Source organism: Polypterus senegalus, chromosome 12, assembly GCF_016835505.1.
Source record: "Polypterus senegalus isolate Bchr_013 chromosome 12, ASM1683550v1, whole genome shotgun sequence".
Taxonomy (NCBI): Eukaryota; Metazoa; Chordata; class Cladistia; order Polypteriformes; family Polypteridae; genus Polypterus; species Polypterus senegalus.
The window spans coordinates 108,432,510-108,446,514 of NC_053165.1; positions in this window are offsets into that span (position 1 = coordinate 108,432,510).

Consider the following 14,005-nt stretch of genomic DNA (forward strand, 5'->3'; position numbering starts at 1 on the left):
AACAAAGTGTGTTGTTACTACTTGCCACGGCCCACTTTTTTTCTAACTTAAAAACTAATCCATCCATTCATCCCAAGATGCCAAAACGTAAGTGTAAATTTCATGATGAATATTTCAGCAAATGGACATTTATCAAACAAGGCAGAAGCTGTTTTGCAGCAAGCTGTGGTGTATGTAATTGCACTTTCAGTAAATAATTTTCAAATGACTTTACTTTTGTTTCCTCATAACCCATTAAAATCCTTGCTTTATGTTTTTAACTTATGTCTCTACTTTTATATAATACTAGACATTAAGCCCGTTACAATTACGGGTGCTAGAACAGTAGTGCATAAACATTAGTAGGAACAGTCTATATTAAATGGCAAGGGACCTTGTATGTGGCTGTAATATGCGTCACTGTATTGTGTGCCTTTAATTTTCTCTCTCAGTAATACTGGTTTGTATTTCCGTAAAATGCCTGTAATTTTGTCTGACAGTAATACAGTGGAACCTCGGTTCACGACCATAATTTGTTCCAAAACTCTGGTTGTAACCCGATTTGGTCGTGAACCGAAGTAATTTCCCCCATAGGATTGTATGTAAATACAATTAATCCGTTCCAGACCGTATGAACTGTATGTAAATATATTTTTTTAAGTTTTTAAGCACAAATATAGTTAATTATACCATTGAATGCACAGCGTAATAGTAAACTAAATGTAAAAACACTGAATGACACTAAGAAAACCTTGAACAACAGAGAAAACTAACACTGCAAGAGTTCGCCCTAAAGCCTTATGACTTAATAAACAACCATGAAAAGTAACATTGCAACAACGCACGCACGCGCCAATGTGTGTGTGTGTCTCTCTCGCGGGCCTGCGTGTGTGTGTCTGTCTCTCGCGTGTGTGTGTGTCTCTCTTAAGCGTGCACCTCTGTGTCTGTGTGTGTGTCTCTCTTGCCTGTGTGTGTGTGTCTGTCTGTCTGTCTCGCGCTCGCCTGTGTGTGTGTGTGTGTGTCTGTCTGTCTCACGTGCCTGTGTGTGTCTGTCTCGCGCACGCCTTTGTGTGTGTGTCTATCTCGCGTGTGCCTTTGTGTGTGTGTCTGTCTCGCGCACGCCTGTGTGTGTGTGTCTGTCTCGCGTGCGCCTGCGTGTGTGAGTCTGTCTCTCGCGTGTGTGTGTGTCTCTCTTAAGCGTGCACCTCTGTGTCTGTGTGTGTGTCTCTCTTGCCTGTGTGTGTGTGTCTGTCTGTCTCGCGCGCGCCTGTGTGTGTGTGTGTGTGTGTGTGTCTGTCTGTCTCACGTGCCTGTGTGTGTCTGTCTTGCGCGCGCCTGTGTGTGTGTGTGTGTGTCTGTGTCACGTGCTCCTGTGTGTGTGTCTGTCTCGCGCGCACCTGTGTGTGTGTGTCTGTCTCGCGTGCACCTGTGTGTGTGTCTGTCTCTCTCGCACACGCACCTGTGTTTGTCTCTCTCTCTGCACAGGGAATGCACAGGAAGAGACTGAACACATGCCGTATGGCCCCGCACATGCGCACTTCACCAGAAGACACACACACGGACACCTGGACGCACACAGGGGTTTTATTAAAGAGGATAGCGACTGGGAGCCCGATCAAATCGGGCTACAAATTCTACGTTTGTGAAATCCATACTTTCTCTGCAAAGAGTTATTTGTTTTTTTATGTCCTTGAAATGATTTTGTTATCATGGCACTGATTTGTGCTTAAAATAGATCTTTTCGGCCGATGTAATGAAGAACTTCCTGTTTAAATGGGGCTGCGAGACGTGAACTCAGCTCTTCGGCGCACCTCATTTGATTTTTTCCAGCAAACAAATTTTCAAAACAAACCGTAGTCAGAGTCGGAGTAATAATTATGTCGGTGTGGTTATTTTAGATCTGAGATCGGCTAAAATTTCAGCAATGACCGTTGTTAATACCCAGCCGCCATTACTCAGTTTGCCAATAGATGTCAGAAGGACAGATGCCAAAACCGAACTGCCTAAGATTTCGACGTACCAAGCAAATGGCGATACGTTCTTAATTACTTACGGTTCCGGAGCTGTCGAAGGGTTTAAGCCAGTTGACGATGTTAGTCCTGGAAAGTACGCCTTACCAAACCAACGTACCAAAAACCAACCGAACTTACTGTTATCTGCTCGAATCAACACCGACTTACTATACTCAGCCATCCAGCGGCGTCACTGAAGCATACGAACATTTTTAACCAATCATGCAATACTGCGCCCGAGTTTGCCACATTATGTTCTAACTACAAAGGCAGAGTTCTATTGCATGGTTCTAACTTGTATTGAGTCGAGGTATTGATGCGAACACCATACATACGGATAGTATCAAATTATATATAAGGATATTGGTCTGGGTGTGTAGGGGGCATGTATAAATTTACATATACAGTATAGTAATATAAAGAGAGATTTTAAGAGTGTCCCATATTTCTAATTTTCTAATCTGGCAACCCTATACTGTGGAAAACCAAAAAGGCTTATCACATCTCTCTAAAAGGTTTCTAAAATGATGAACAGAGATAATTTGGAGTGATAAAGGCTGCTAAGCCAATCGAATATAAAACACTGGCTACTTTTTAAGTGGAAACACTTTCCACTCAGGGATTTATGCAATTCTGAAACTAACTCTTCAGTCATACTGGTGAGGAAAAAAACCTGATGGCTTTTGAGAAGCAGCTGAATGAGACACTAGCATAAGTGGCTAACAGACAAAAGTATAAATCACCTCCTCTCTTCTGTAAAATTTCATGCATGTTCTTGTATACTTAACAATAACAAAGGGTTGAATTAAGACGACAAGGGCCTTTCAAAGTTTACGTTAAAACTACTCAGTAACTGTGCTACAGAGAAGAAAATCATGCAGAGGCAAGTCTTTCCAGGGAATTACTGGGAGCAATACTGGAATGTTGCAATTCAATTAGTAGGATATTCATCTCCTTTACCAAAAAGTTTTCTACCAAAACTAAACTTTACATGTAGTCATCACCAATCTACCTATCAATTTCCTGCAAACGCATTGTCAGATTCAAACTCAGGGGCTGGAGCCTTTTCTGGATACTTAAAACGCAAGACGGTGACTAAACCCGAATAGGCCAACCCAGGGCACATTTACTGTACATACAGTACACTGCTATGGTCACTCATAGAGGGCCACTTCTGAGTCAATAATTAACTTCACAATCTTTCATATGTGGGAGAAAACTGCTGCAGACTTTACACAGAAAGTAACCAGGTCCAGTATTTGAAACAAGTGTACTTTAGCAACATCATCATTAGCCATTACACACCCAACTGCCTCCTCATCTTTCTCTCCATCCATCATTTTCAAGCCAGCCTGAGGTGTGCCACCTGGAACACTGAGTTGGCATGTCCCAGGAGCACCTGACACAATAAAGTCAAACACACACCCCACACCAACTCACACTGGGCTAATTTGGAATTACTATTTATCAGGCACCACTCAAAAATAAAAGAAGAAAAGGTTCATACAGACAGGGGAAGACCATGCAAATTCTTCACAGTCACTGGGTCAAAACTCAGAGGCAGGAACACTAACCACTGTAAATTGTGCTGCATCAGAGTTCCTAATATCCTAAAAATAATAATCAAATAAAGAAAACAAAATGAAAAGTGTGTTAAAGGTAAAGTCAGTTATCCTAAGAATGTTTTATTGTTTGTATCTAAAAGAAAAGAAGGATTTTGATTCCTGTTACAGTTTGTCTAGAGACTAAATTACTAAAGCTGCTTCTGGGATCTTACGGAAAGCAGAAATGAAGTGTCAATGGTGCAAAGAGCCATACAAAGCCCATACACATTCCATCATCTTCTAGTTATGTTACTTTGTCCAATTATTTCATAATCACAGGTGAACAACTTCTGTAAATTATGAAATAAAAATAAAGCTTTGCCACCACACCTTAACCTCCCATAAACCTACACTCTTTTGAACTAAACACTATTATGTGGACAGTTTGAGCCTGGAGTTTCAACTTGATGAACACAAAGCCTTTGCACCAGTTCACAACTGAAAAGACCAGAGAAAGGCACCTAAGGAACTGAACTGGCCACTCCAAGTTGTACGTCAAGATTAAATGGCTCTTAGGCTCAAACTCAACATTAACTCACAGTTAATCTGATCAAATGAAATTACATTTTCAGCATCTCCTTTCAAAGTGCACACAATTTCAATGGATTTCACAAAAGCAAACAAACATACAATTCAGTCATTTAATGTGCATATGTTTTAAAAAGAATAGCATCTCTTTAAAAGTTGTTTTTGGATGACCTAATGGTAGTATATAAATTCTTGTCTCTCTATTATATAAAAAATAATCCTGCGACTAGACAAGACTTTTTGGAAGATTTTTTCGAGTCCCACGAGTCGAGACTTTGGCCATGAGATGTTTTCAAGTCACGCCCTCCTCTCAACCATTGAAAACCATGCACACGGTCCTTTCACCTCTCATTCGTGTGAATGCTTTTGTCAGCCACAGTTCCTGCTCTCTCAGCTCTTGTAAATTTTAATGTTTTCCTCACTTTAAGTTCCCAATTAAAGAAGGCGTATTATGTCCAAATCTTATTGAGGAATTTCATCACTAAGGGTTATCAACAGAAAAAATGAGTACATGGGTAATCCTAGCACTGAGAAACAGAAGTCAAATGAATTAACGCCAAAAATGTCGATCAGTTATACTGCAAATTGGTTAAATGCGTATCAATAGACTATGCTGAAACAATTGGTGGTGATCGTGCAGAAGATGAAAACATCAACTTACAATATCCGAAGAATATCTACAACCGTTAACACCGTCCAGTCTTCCACCTCCCGAATTATTGTAGAAAAAAGAAGGATGTATCCAAGAAAGGTAATATAGTAAATCATCCGCAGATAATATTAGACAACAAAGGAGATCTTGATATGCCATTCGTATTAAAACGTTAACAATTTCCCGTTAGAATAGCTGTTGCGAAGACAATTAACAAATCTCAGAGCCAAACATTTGTAAAAGTCATTTTATTTAATAGTGAGAAAGAAACGAAATTCAGTCACGGGAAGTTATACGCTGCGTTGTCATGATGAAAGTCCAAACACAGAATCAAAATTCAATGCCATATTGACGTAAACGTAATTAAAAAATAGTTTTTACTGAAGTTTTACAGTAAAAGTGTAAGTTTAAAAAGTATGTGCCTGTTAATTTCAAAGCCAAACAGAACAAAATCATATTACTCAACGAATAACTCTAACGCAACATGAAACATAAGTTACTTTAAAATTATTATTTTGACTATTTTTTAATATGGTTAATTACTCGCTGTGATGTAAAATAGTTCTATTATGCATATGTAACAATTCCCATGAAAATAAAAATCTGCTTAAATTATACATCTGCATCCCCATACGTGAGCGACAGAACTGCAAAGAGGCTAGAACATAGTGTAGGCCCAGGGGTTGCCAAGCGAAGCGAGCAGGAGGCCAATGCCCCCTAGTATACTTAAACACAATGTCATGTGGCCAGCACAAAAACAAAAATTTAAAACTCCTTTCCTGATATGTTGCTTTATGCTTTGGCTTTCATGCATGTAACTGAGAGAAGATAAAAAATATAAAAATAATAAGGAGCTGCTTGAAGGACACTAAGCTACAGACATGACTTCATGCTTCAGAGCCTTTGGACAAGTCATGAGGACTTTTGTAATTGATTGAAGGCTGATTTAAAGGGCAACTGAGGATGACAAAACATGACAGAAAAGATAGATGAAAGAAAATGGGCAAGAAAAAGAAAGAGTTCAAAGAAACAGATGTGCAGCATGAGAGATGAGGCAGGTAAGTAGACAAGAAAGAATAAAGACCACGAAGAAAACAGAGTAAAAGAGTGAACAAAAGTAGGAAGACAGCGAGAAGCAGCAGTGACAGATTAAAAAGAGTTCTTAAACACGGGTCTGATTACTGCCTGGAGTTTACATGCTCTCTCTGTGGCTGTGTGTGTCTCCTCCTAGTGTCCAGATACTTGGCTGTTACTTTAACTGATGCCTCTCAGCTTGTGTAAGAATGTGAGCACTTTGACAATGACTAGCATCCCATCCACTGTTCACTCCTGTCTTGTACACTGGACAGACAGGGACTCCTTTTGAACCTGTAGTGAAAAAGTGTAGCTCATAAAATACATCAATAGATGAGAAGTGTAAAACAAGAGTTTTCTAACATTTTAGGTTTTCTTTAATAGATAACAGGATTATACCAGTGATAACTTGGGTTTCAGAGGACTTAGATTCCTATAGCAACACAGTTCAGGCCTGGAAAATGTTTTCTTTCTTGTTTTACTTGTCTGTGACTTTACTGCCCTCAGGAGGTGCAAATGCAGAAGAGACAGTCATACAGGAAATAATTCCACTACATTCCATTTGCTAATTATCTTAAAGAAATGGATCTCAAACTCAGTCCTGGGGACCCAATGTGGCTGCAGGCTTTTGCTCCAACCATTTTCTGTTTTTAATCTCACTCCTAGTCTAATCAAGCAAACTGTTATTTCCCACTCCCAATGTTTTGGGTTCAATGTAGAAATTACAAAACTAAGTTTTTTATTTTTATGGATGTAACATGTGGATAGTTTACTGAGTTTTTTTGGAGGAATGGGTGGGATTTAGGATTTGTATCATCATTATGATTTTCATTCTGCTTTTCCTGGTTCTCTAGTTACGATTTAATCAGTTATTTACCAATAAGCATGATAGTGGACTGAAGCTGAAGTAGCTGTACCATTTAAGTAGCCAGTGATATTTGCCAGGGTGTCTTCTGTCCCCACTGTTTATTACCATTAAGATACAATTAAAACGCTTACTGCGATTGTACCTGCCTGTTTGTATTCATGAACTGGTTTTCCTAAATTATTCTTTGCAATACAACACGCTGTAAAAATTTCTAAATCTCCCACTGAAAACCATTGGCAAATATACAAACTTGCTTATCTTAAAGCAGAGACCCATTCTGTGCAATTAGAAATTAGTTTAGAGAGGTTACTTCAACTTTTATATTTTCCTCTTTTACTCGTCCAATAGTCGTTCCTGATGGCAAAATGGATCCCCAGTACAAGTTAGTCAAATACCGAGGGAGGCACATGTGCAAGCCACGGTTACACCAACTCACTTCTGCTGCTTGAGGTAAATTAACTGTAAAAAATAGGCAAAAAGTCACTTATCTAGAAATGAATGTAGGAGGAAAGGAATTATGTAAGCCTCACTCTGTAAGCACAGAGTGAGTAAATATGTATTTAGTATTTACGTTAATCTAAAATCAACCTGATGGCTGCATAATCTGCAGATCATTATAATCCAGTACGTCTCTTGACACACAATTTTTCGGCAAAGCTTCACAACTACTCTGTGTCATGTTCAGAAACAGCCAACTATTTTATCTTGAGACTTAAACAGATATTTTAACTCTCCATTGGACATTCCTTACAAAAACGCTAGGATTAATACATTTTAATTATAGTTAATCCCAGCCCCTCCACAGTTAACTATAGCACATCACCCAATGCCATTTTTTTATAGGGTTGCCAGATTAGAAAATTAGAAATGCGGGAAACTCTTTATAATATTTAAAAGTAGAGACATAAGTTAAAAACATAAAGCAAGGATTTTAATGGGTTATGAGGAAAACAAAAGTAAAATCATTTGAAAATTATTTACTGAAAGTGCAATTACATACACCACAGTTTGCTTTAAAACAGCTTCTGCCTTGTTTGATAAATGTCTATTCGCTGGAATATTCATCATGAAATTTACACTTACGTTTTGGCATCTTGGGATGGGTGGATGGTTTAATTTTTAAGTTAGAAAAAAAGTGGGCTGTGGTGAGTAGTAACAACGCACTTTGTTCACAGTCACTGTATGTTGCAATGCTGATACAGAACTGCACAGCAGAGCGGCTGGAGAGCAAAACGGTAAGAGTGTCGCTGTCCTCAGCCAACCACAGCAACTGAACAAGTTGCAAACAGGCAGCAAACACTAACTTCCTCATTACATTTGGGTTATTTACATCAAGCGAATCTTAGAAAAGAAGGTATAATTACTTATAAAGTTACAACTAAGTACCGTAAAAAGGTAGAAATTTGAAAATGAACTAAATATGGGACGTGTGGATGTCTCTGAAAGGTCAGTACAGGATAGGTGACAAAATGATCAAATATGGGACATGTCCTGTATATAAGGGATGTCTGGTAACCCTATATTTTCATCACTGGAGTTGGACTCTACTGTCTACAAAAGCGATTGGGCCACCTCGGAAATATTTGGTCTATGTTTTTAACTACATGACATTGGATAGTGCTGTTAAAGAGCATGTACAGTTTTTGATGTAGCCTACCATTGCAAGTTTTGCACTCTATTATCACTGTTTTTTTTTATTTAACATATACAAAAAAAATTCATAAATAAAAATGTGGTAACTCAAACATGGAAAATGCTCCAACTTTCAAATCAGTTAACTAAGTTCCTAAATGTATCTGAATGGTTCACCATGTGTACATATTCTAGCATGTTAATTCTGACATCACTGGATGTGAGTAGCTTAGAGAACCTCTTGGGTTAACAGAGCATTAATGTCTTTTAGACTAAAAGAGCTCAAAGCATTCTGGTGAATGAAGAGTTGAGGGTTTGCACTCATCCACGTTGAATCAGGAATTACTTGCACTACTATGAAAAACAAACACTGTCTCTTGGATTTGAGGCTGATCACTTTCTTCTGTATGAAAGATTTCTAAAAAGCTGTGCACTTCTGATAAACAGAAATAATTGGGAATGACAATGCTACTATGCAGGGAACACATTTATTTGTGTTTGTCTTTGCCATTTTGTAAGCTGGACCAAACATTGATACCTCATCCTGAATAGACAGAACAGGATCTAAAATATAACAATTAATATAGTGTAAAAGCCAGCCCTGACACAGACAGACACAGGACACAAGTTCTATACCTTGTGAGCAACACCTTCCCTGTTCCCACAAGCTCAACAGAGTCCAACACAAGCACAGTACAGTACAATACAATAAGTCTTCCTTCTTTTCTTTTTCTTGCTCCTCCACTCTCCCTCCGGCAAGCTTCGTCTTCCTCCTCCCAACTCTGGCTCCCAGACTAGTGGCTGCTAGCACCTTTTATAATGCACCCGGAAGTGCTCCAGATGCTTGACGACCTATTTCCAGCAGCACTTCCGGTTGTGGTGGAAGAGCTGCTCTGTAGGGCTCAGCAGCAGCTACATCATCTCCTGGCGGCACCCACAGATTCCAACAGGGCTGCACCCAACTCCAACTCCCATGAAGCCCTGCAGGAGTCCTAGGCACCGCTGCAACCCAGGGGGGTTGCCATCTAGCGTTCCGGGGAAGGTGCTGTCCTGACCAGGCTTGCTCCCCGGGTCCACGCAAGGAAGAGGCTTCCGGGTCAGGCAAAGGCCCCGGCCATTGGCCACAATAGGCACATTGGTTATCTATTGAATCATAAAATTACTTGCATATTTTAAATTTATTTTTAAATATCTTAGATTTTGTTTCTTAGGCTTGTGTAAGAAACCAATTAAAAAAAAAAACACACACACAGTGAAAGGTATTTCAGCATTCTTACATCTATCTTGTTCCTTCCTATATATTGGAATGTCTGACTTGCTACACTTCAAATTGTAACCTTACATTTTTTAATAATTATCTGTGTATACTATTCTAAGAACTAAGCATAAAAGAAGTGTTGAGGCAGCAATTTTCAGTTATGTACCAAAAATCTATACTAATAAAAGGCAAAGACCTCACTGACTGACTGACTGTCTGACTGACTGACTCACTCACTCACTCACTCATCACTAATTCTCCAACTTCCTGTGTAGGTAGAAGGCTGAAATTTGGCAGGCTCATTCCTTACAGCTTACTTACAAAAGTTAAACAGGTTTCATTTCAAAATTCTACACATAACGGTCATAACTGGAACCTAATTACATACATATACACTGTGTGCACAATTATTAGGCAAGTGAGTATTTTGACCATATCATCATTTTTAATGCGTATATTCCAACTCCAAGCTGTATTAACTTGAATGCTTATTGGATTTAAGCACGTCAGGTGATGTGTATTTGTGTAATGAGGGAGGGTGTGGCCTACGGAGATCAACACCCTATATCAAGGTGTGCAGAATTATTAGGCAGCTAGTTTTCCTCGGGCAAAATGGGCCAAAAAAGAGATTTAACTGACTCTGAAAAGTCAAAAATTGTAAAAAGTCTTTCAGAGGGATGCAGCACTTTTGGAATTGCTAAGATATTGGTGTGTGATCACAGAACCATCAAACATTTTGTTGAAAATAGTCAACAGGGTCGCAAGAAACGTGTTGAGAACAAAAGACGCAAATTAGCTGCCAAAGATTTGAGAAGAATCAAACGTGAAGCTACCAGGAACCCATTATCCTCCAGTACTTTCATATTCCAGAGCTGCAACCTACCTGGAGTGCCCAGAAGTACAAGGTGTTCAGTGCTCAAAGACATGGCCAAGGTAAGAGGGCTGAAACCCAACCACCACTGAACAAGAAACATAAGTTGAAACGTCAAAACTGGGCCAAGAAATATCTGAAGACAGATTTTTTCAAAGGTTTTATGGACCGATGAGATGAGAGTGACTCTTGATGGACCAGATGGATGGACCTGTGGATCAGTAATGGGCACAGAGCTCCACTCCAACGTGGAAGTGGGGTACTGGTATGAGCTGGTATTTTTAAAGATGAGCTAGTTGGACCTTTTTGCATTGAAGATGAACTCAAAATCAACTCCCAAACCTACTGCCAGTTTTTCAAGACACTTTCTTCAAACAGTGATACAGGAAAAGACCATGATTTTTATGCAGGCCAATGCTCCATCACTTGCATCGAAGTTCTCCACTGCGTGGCCAGCCAGTAAAGGCCTTAAAGATGAAGGAATAATGACATGGCCCCCCTTCCTCATCTGACCTAAACCCTATCGAGAACTTGTGGGCACTTCTTAAACGCTAGATTTACGGGGGAGAAAAACAATACACCTCTGGCTGTAGGCTGTAGTCACTGCTCCACAAAAAGCTGATCGTCAACAGATCAAGAAACTGACAGACTCCATGAATGGAAAGGCTTATGACTGTTATTGGAAAGAAGGGTGGCTATATTGGTCATTGATTGATTGATTGATTTTTTTTGAAATGTCAGAGATGTTTATTTGTAAATTTTGAGGTGTTTGTTTATTATTCTCACTATAACAGATGAAAATAAACAAGTGAGATGGGAAAATTTTCATTTTTCCTTTAGTTGCATAATAAATCTGCACACTAATAGTTGCCTAATAATTGTGCGCACATATGTATTCCCCTGATGATGTTCACACTCACATTTCCGTTGTGAAACATTCAGGTTTCAGGTTTATTAACATTTTGGATTGACTGATAGCACTGTGTTTGTTCCATATTAAAATTAATCCTCAAAAATACAACTTGCCTAATAATTCTGCACACAGTGTATATATGGCCATAGCCTGCAGCTCGGTCACCGTGTGAGGCAGAGTTGCGTCCCTCATCGTCACGCCTCCCACGTAATTGAGTGCCTGCAAATATTAGGCCATCTGTCAACAGCAATCCAATAGACACGCTGCCGCTAAATATTCGCGGGTGAAGAACTGTGCTTATGCAAACGAAGATGAGATGGTTAGGGATAGACTAGTGTTTGGCACAAACTCAGCAAAAGTCCAAGAGAAACTTTTAAGTGCTGGGTCTGAGCTAACATTAAATAAAGCCGTAGACATTGCAAGATTGCACAAGATAGCACAAGCACAGCTGAGAAACTTTGATGCATGTACTCCGAGCGGTTCACGTGAATTTACTGTGAACGCAGTATGATGAGAAGATGCAGGGTATAAACGAGACTTTTGATCACTTTGTAACGGAGTTAAAATTGCTGGTGAAGGAGTGTGCTTATGCAAACGAATAGGAAAGCAAGGTGTAAAGCTTAAGTTTAAATTAAGTTCATAGACACGCTGCCGCTGGCGTTTGTCATGCCTAAGACGAATACGATATTCATGAGATACAAGTTTAATGAGAGGATGCAGGGTATAAACAAGACTTTTGATCACTTTGTAACAGAGTTAAAATTGCTGGTGAAGGACTGTGCTAATGCAAGCGAAGATGAGATGGTCAGGGATAGAATAGTGTTTGGCACAAACTCAGCAAAAGTGCGAGAGAAACTTTTAAGTGCCGGTTCTGAGCTAACATTAAATGAAGCTGTGGACATCGCAAGATCGCACGAGATAGCACAAGCAAAGCTGAGAACCTTTGATGCATGTACTCCGAGCGGCTCACATAAACTGACTGCGAACGCAGTACGCAGGCAAAAAGCAAGAGCTCCAAAGAGCGCTGAACAAAAAACGCTTTACACAATTGAGACGGCAGCAATAGACGCATACACGCATATTCATAAGTTCACCTACTGCGGAAACAAACCACACAGTGGAAAAAGTCAATGTCCAGCTAAAGGTAGCCAGTGTAAAAAATGTGGTAAATTGCACCACTTCACTAAAGTTTGCAGGACTGGGAAAGGTAAACCCATGCATGCAGTGTGTGATGTCTCAGATAAAGAGGAAGACGAGCTGTTTATTGATGCAGTAAGAAAGGAACAACCCTCTGACGCTGAACAAGCCTTTGTAGACATATCAATAGGAAAGGAAGGTGTAAAGCTTAAGTTTTAATTACATTCATAGACACGCTCCCGCTAAATATTCGCAGGCAAATCCACAACTTAAGACCAGGAATGCCTGTTAAACATCTTAGATTCACGAGTACCGATTTGGGTAGTGATCACTTCGATGAATGAAACCTGTTATCTTCACAACGGTTGACAACGAAGATGAGTTAGTCAGGGATATTACGTTATTTTTAAAATGTTTCCTTATCTGTTTCATAACTTCTTTAACACATTACTTCTCTGCTGCGAAGCGCGGGTATTTTGCTAGTGTGGAATATTTTACCAATAGATATATGCCAAGCTAATACAGTAGAAAATTTTAAAAGACTGCTAAAAATCAATTTTTTAAATTTGGCTTTTTTGTAGCTTCATTTGAGTTGTACTCTTTATAGACTATACATGCACGGAATTAACATATTGTTCAAAGATTTGCAATCTTTACTAAGCTCTACTTTTCTCTGCTTGCTTTTCTGGTTCTTCTGACCACCTGATCGAGGCGCACTGCAGCCACCTGTGATGCTCGAATGACGGCGAGTGCCCCAGCTGTCCAGGAGACACACTGCATCATATCTTCTGGGACCAAGCCTGGAAACAATGAGGAATGACTTAAGGATATCTATGTTATGTAGAATGCTCACTGGGGTCTGGGTGGTCTTTGGTCATGGAGCCCATGCAGATTTTGCTTATTTTCCAGCTTAACTTGAGTTTTTATTTTGTGTTTTTCTGTCCTTCTGGCAATCTGACCTTATCATCGGACTCATCTTTAGAGACTTGCAATATGATATTTTATCTAAAGATGCTACTTTTCCACTAATTATATATCTGTGTTATGTAACCTTGTATGGATTTGTTTAAGGCTCACTTATTCATGATTTTTCTTACTATTTTTTTTCTTGTCTTGTAACTATCCCTTTGATATTTTGTCAAACACTTTGGCTACATTCTTTGCGTGAGAATGTCCTATAGACATAAATGTCATTCTTTTAATCTGAAACATGATAAACTTTTTATACTAAAATAAGAATTAAGCCTCAGACGATGGAAGTGGACATGCCAGTATGAGCTAAAATGGCAAAAAACATTAATTGGTGCAAATGCGTGATATCTTAAAAAATATGAGCCGGCACTAATGTATAATTGTAATATGGTGCTTGACAATGAGCTTAAGCGAAGTTGTCAATTGCAGTTTGACATTATTATCCAGTTACAAGTTTGGATGCAATAAAAATGTGCATTCACTGCAGTCCTTTAGGGATTAATTT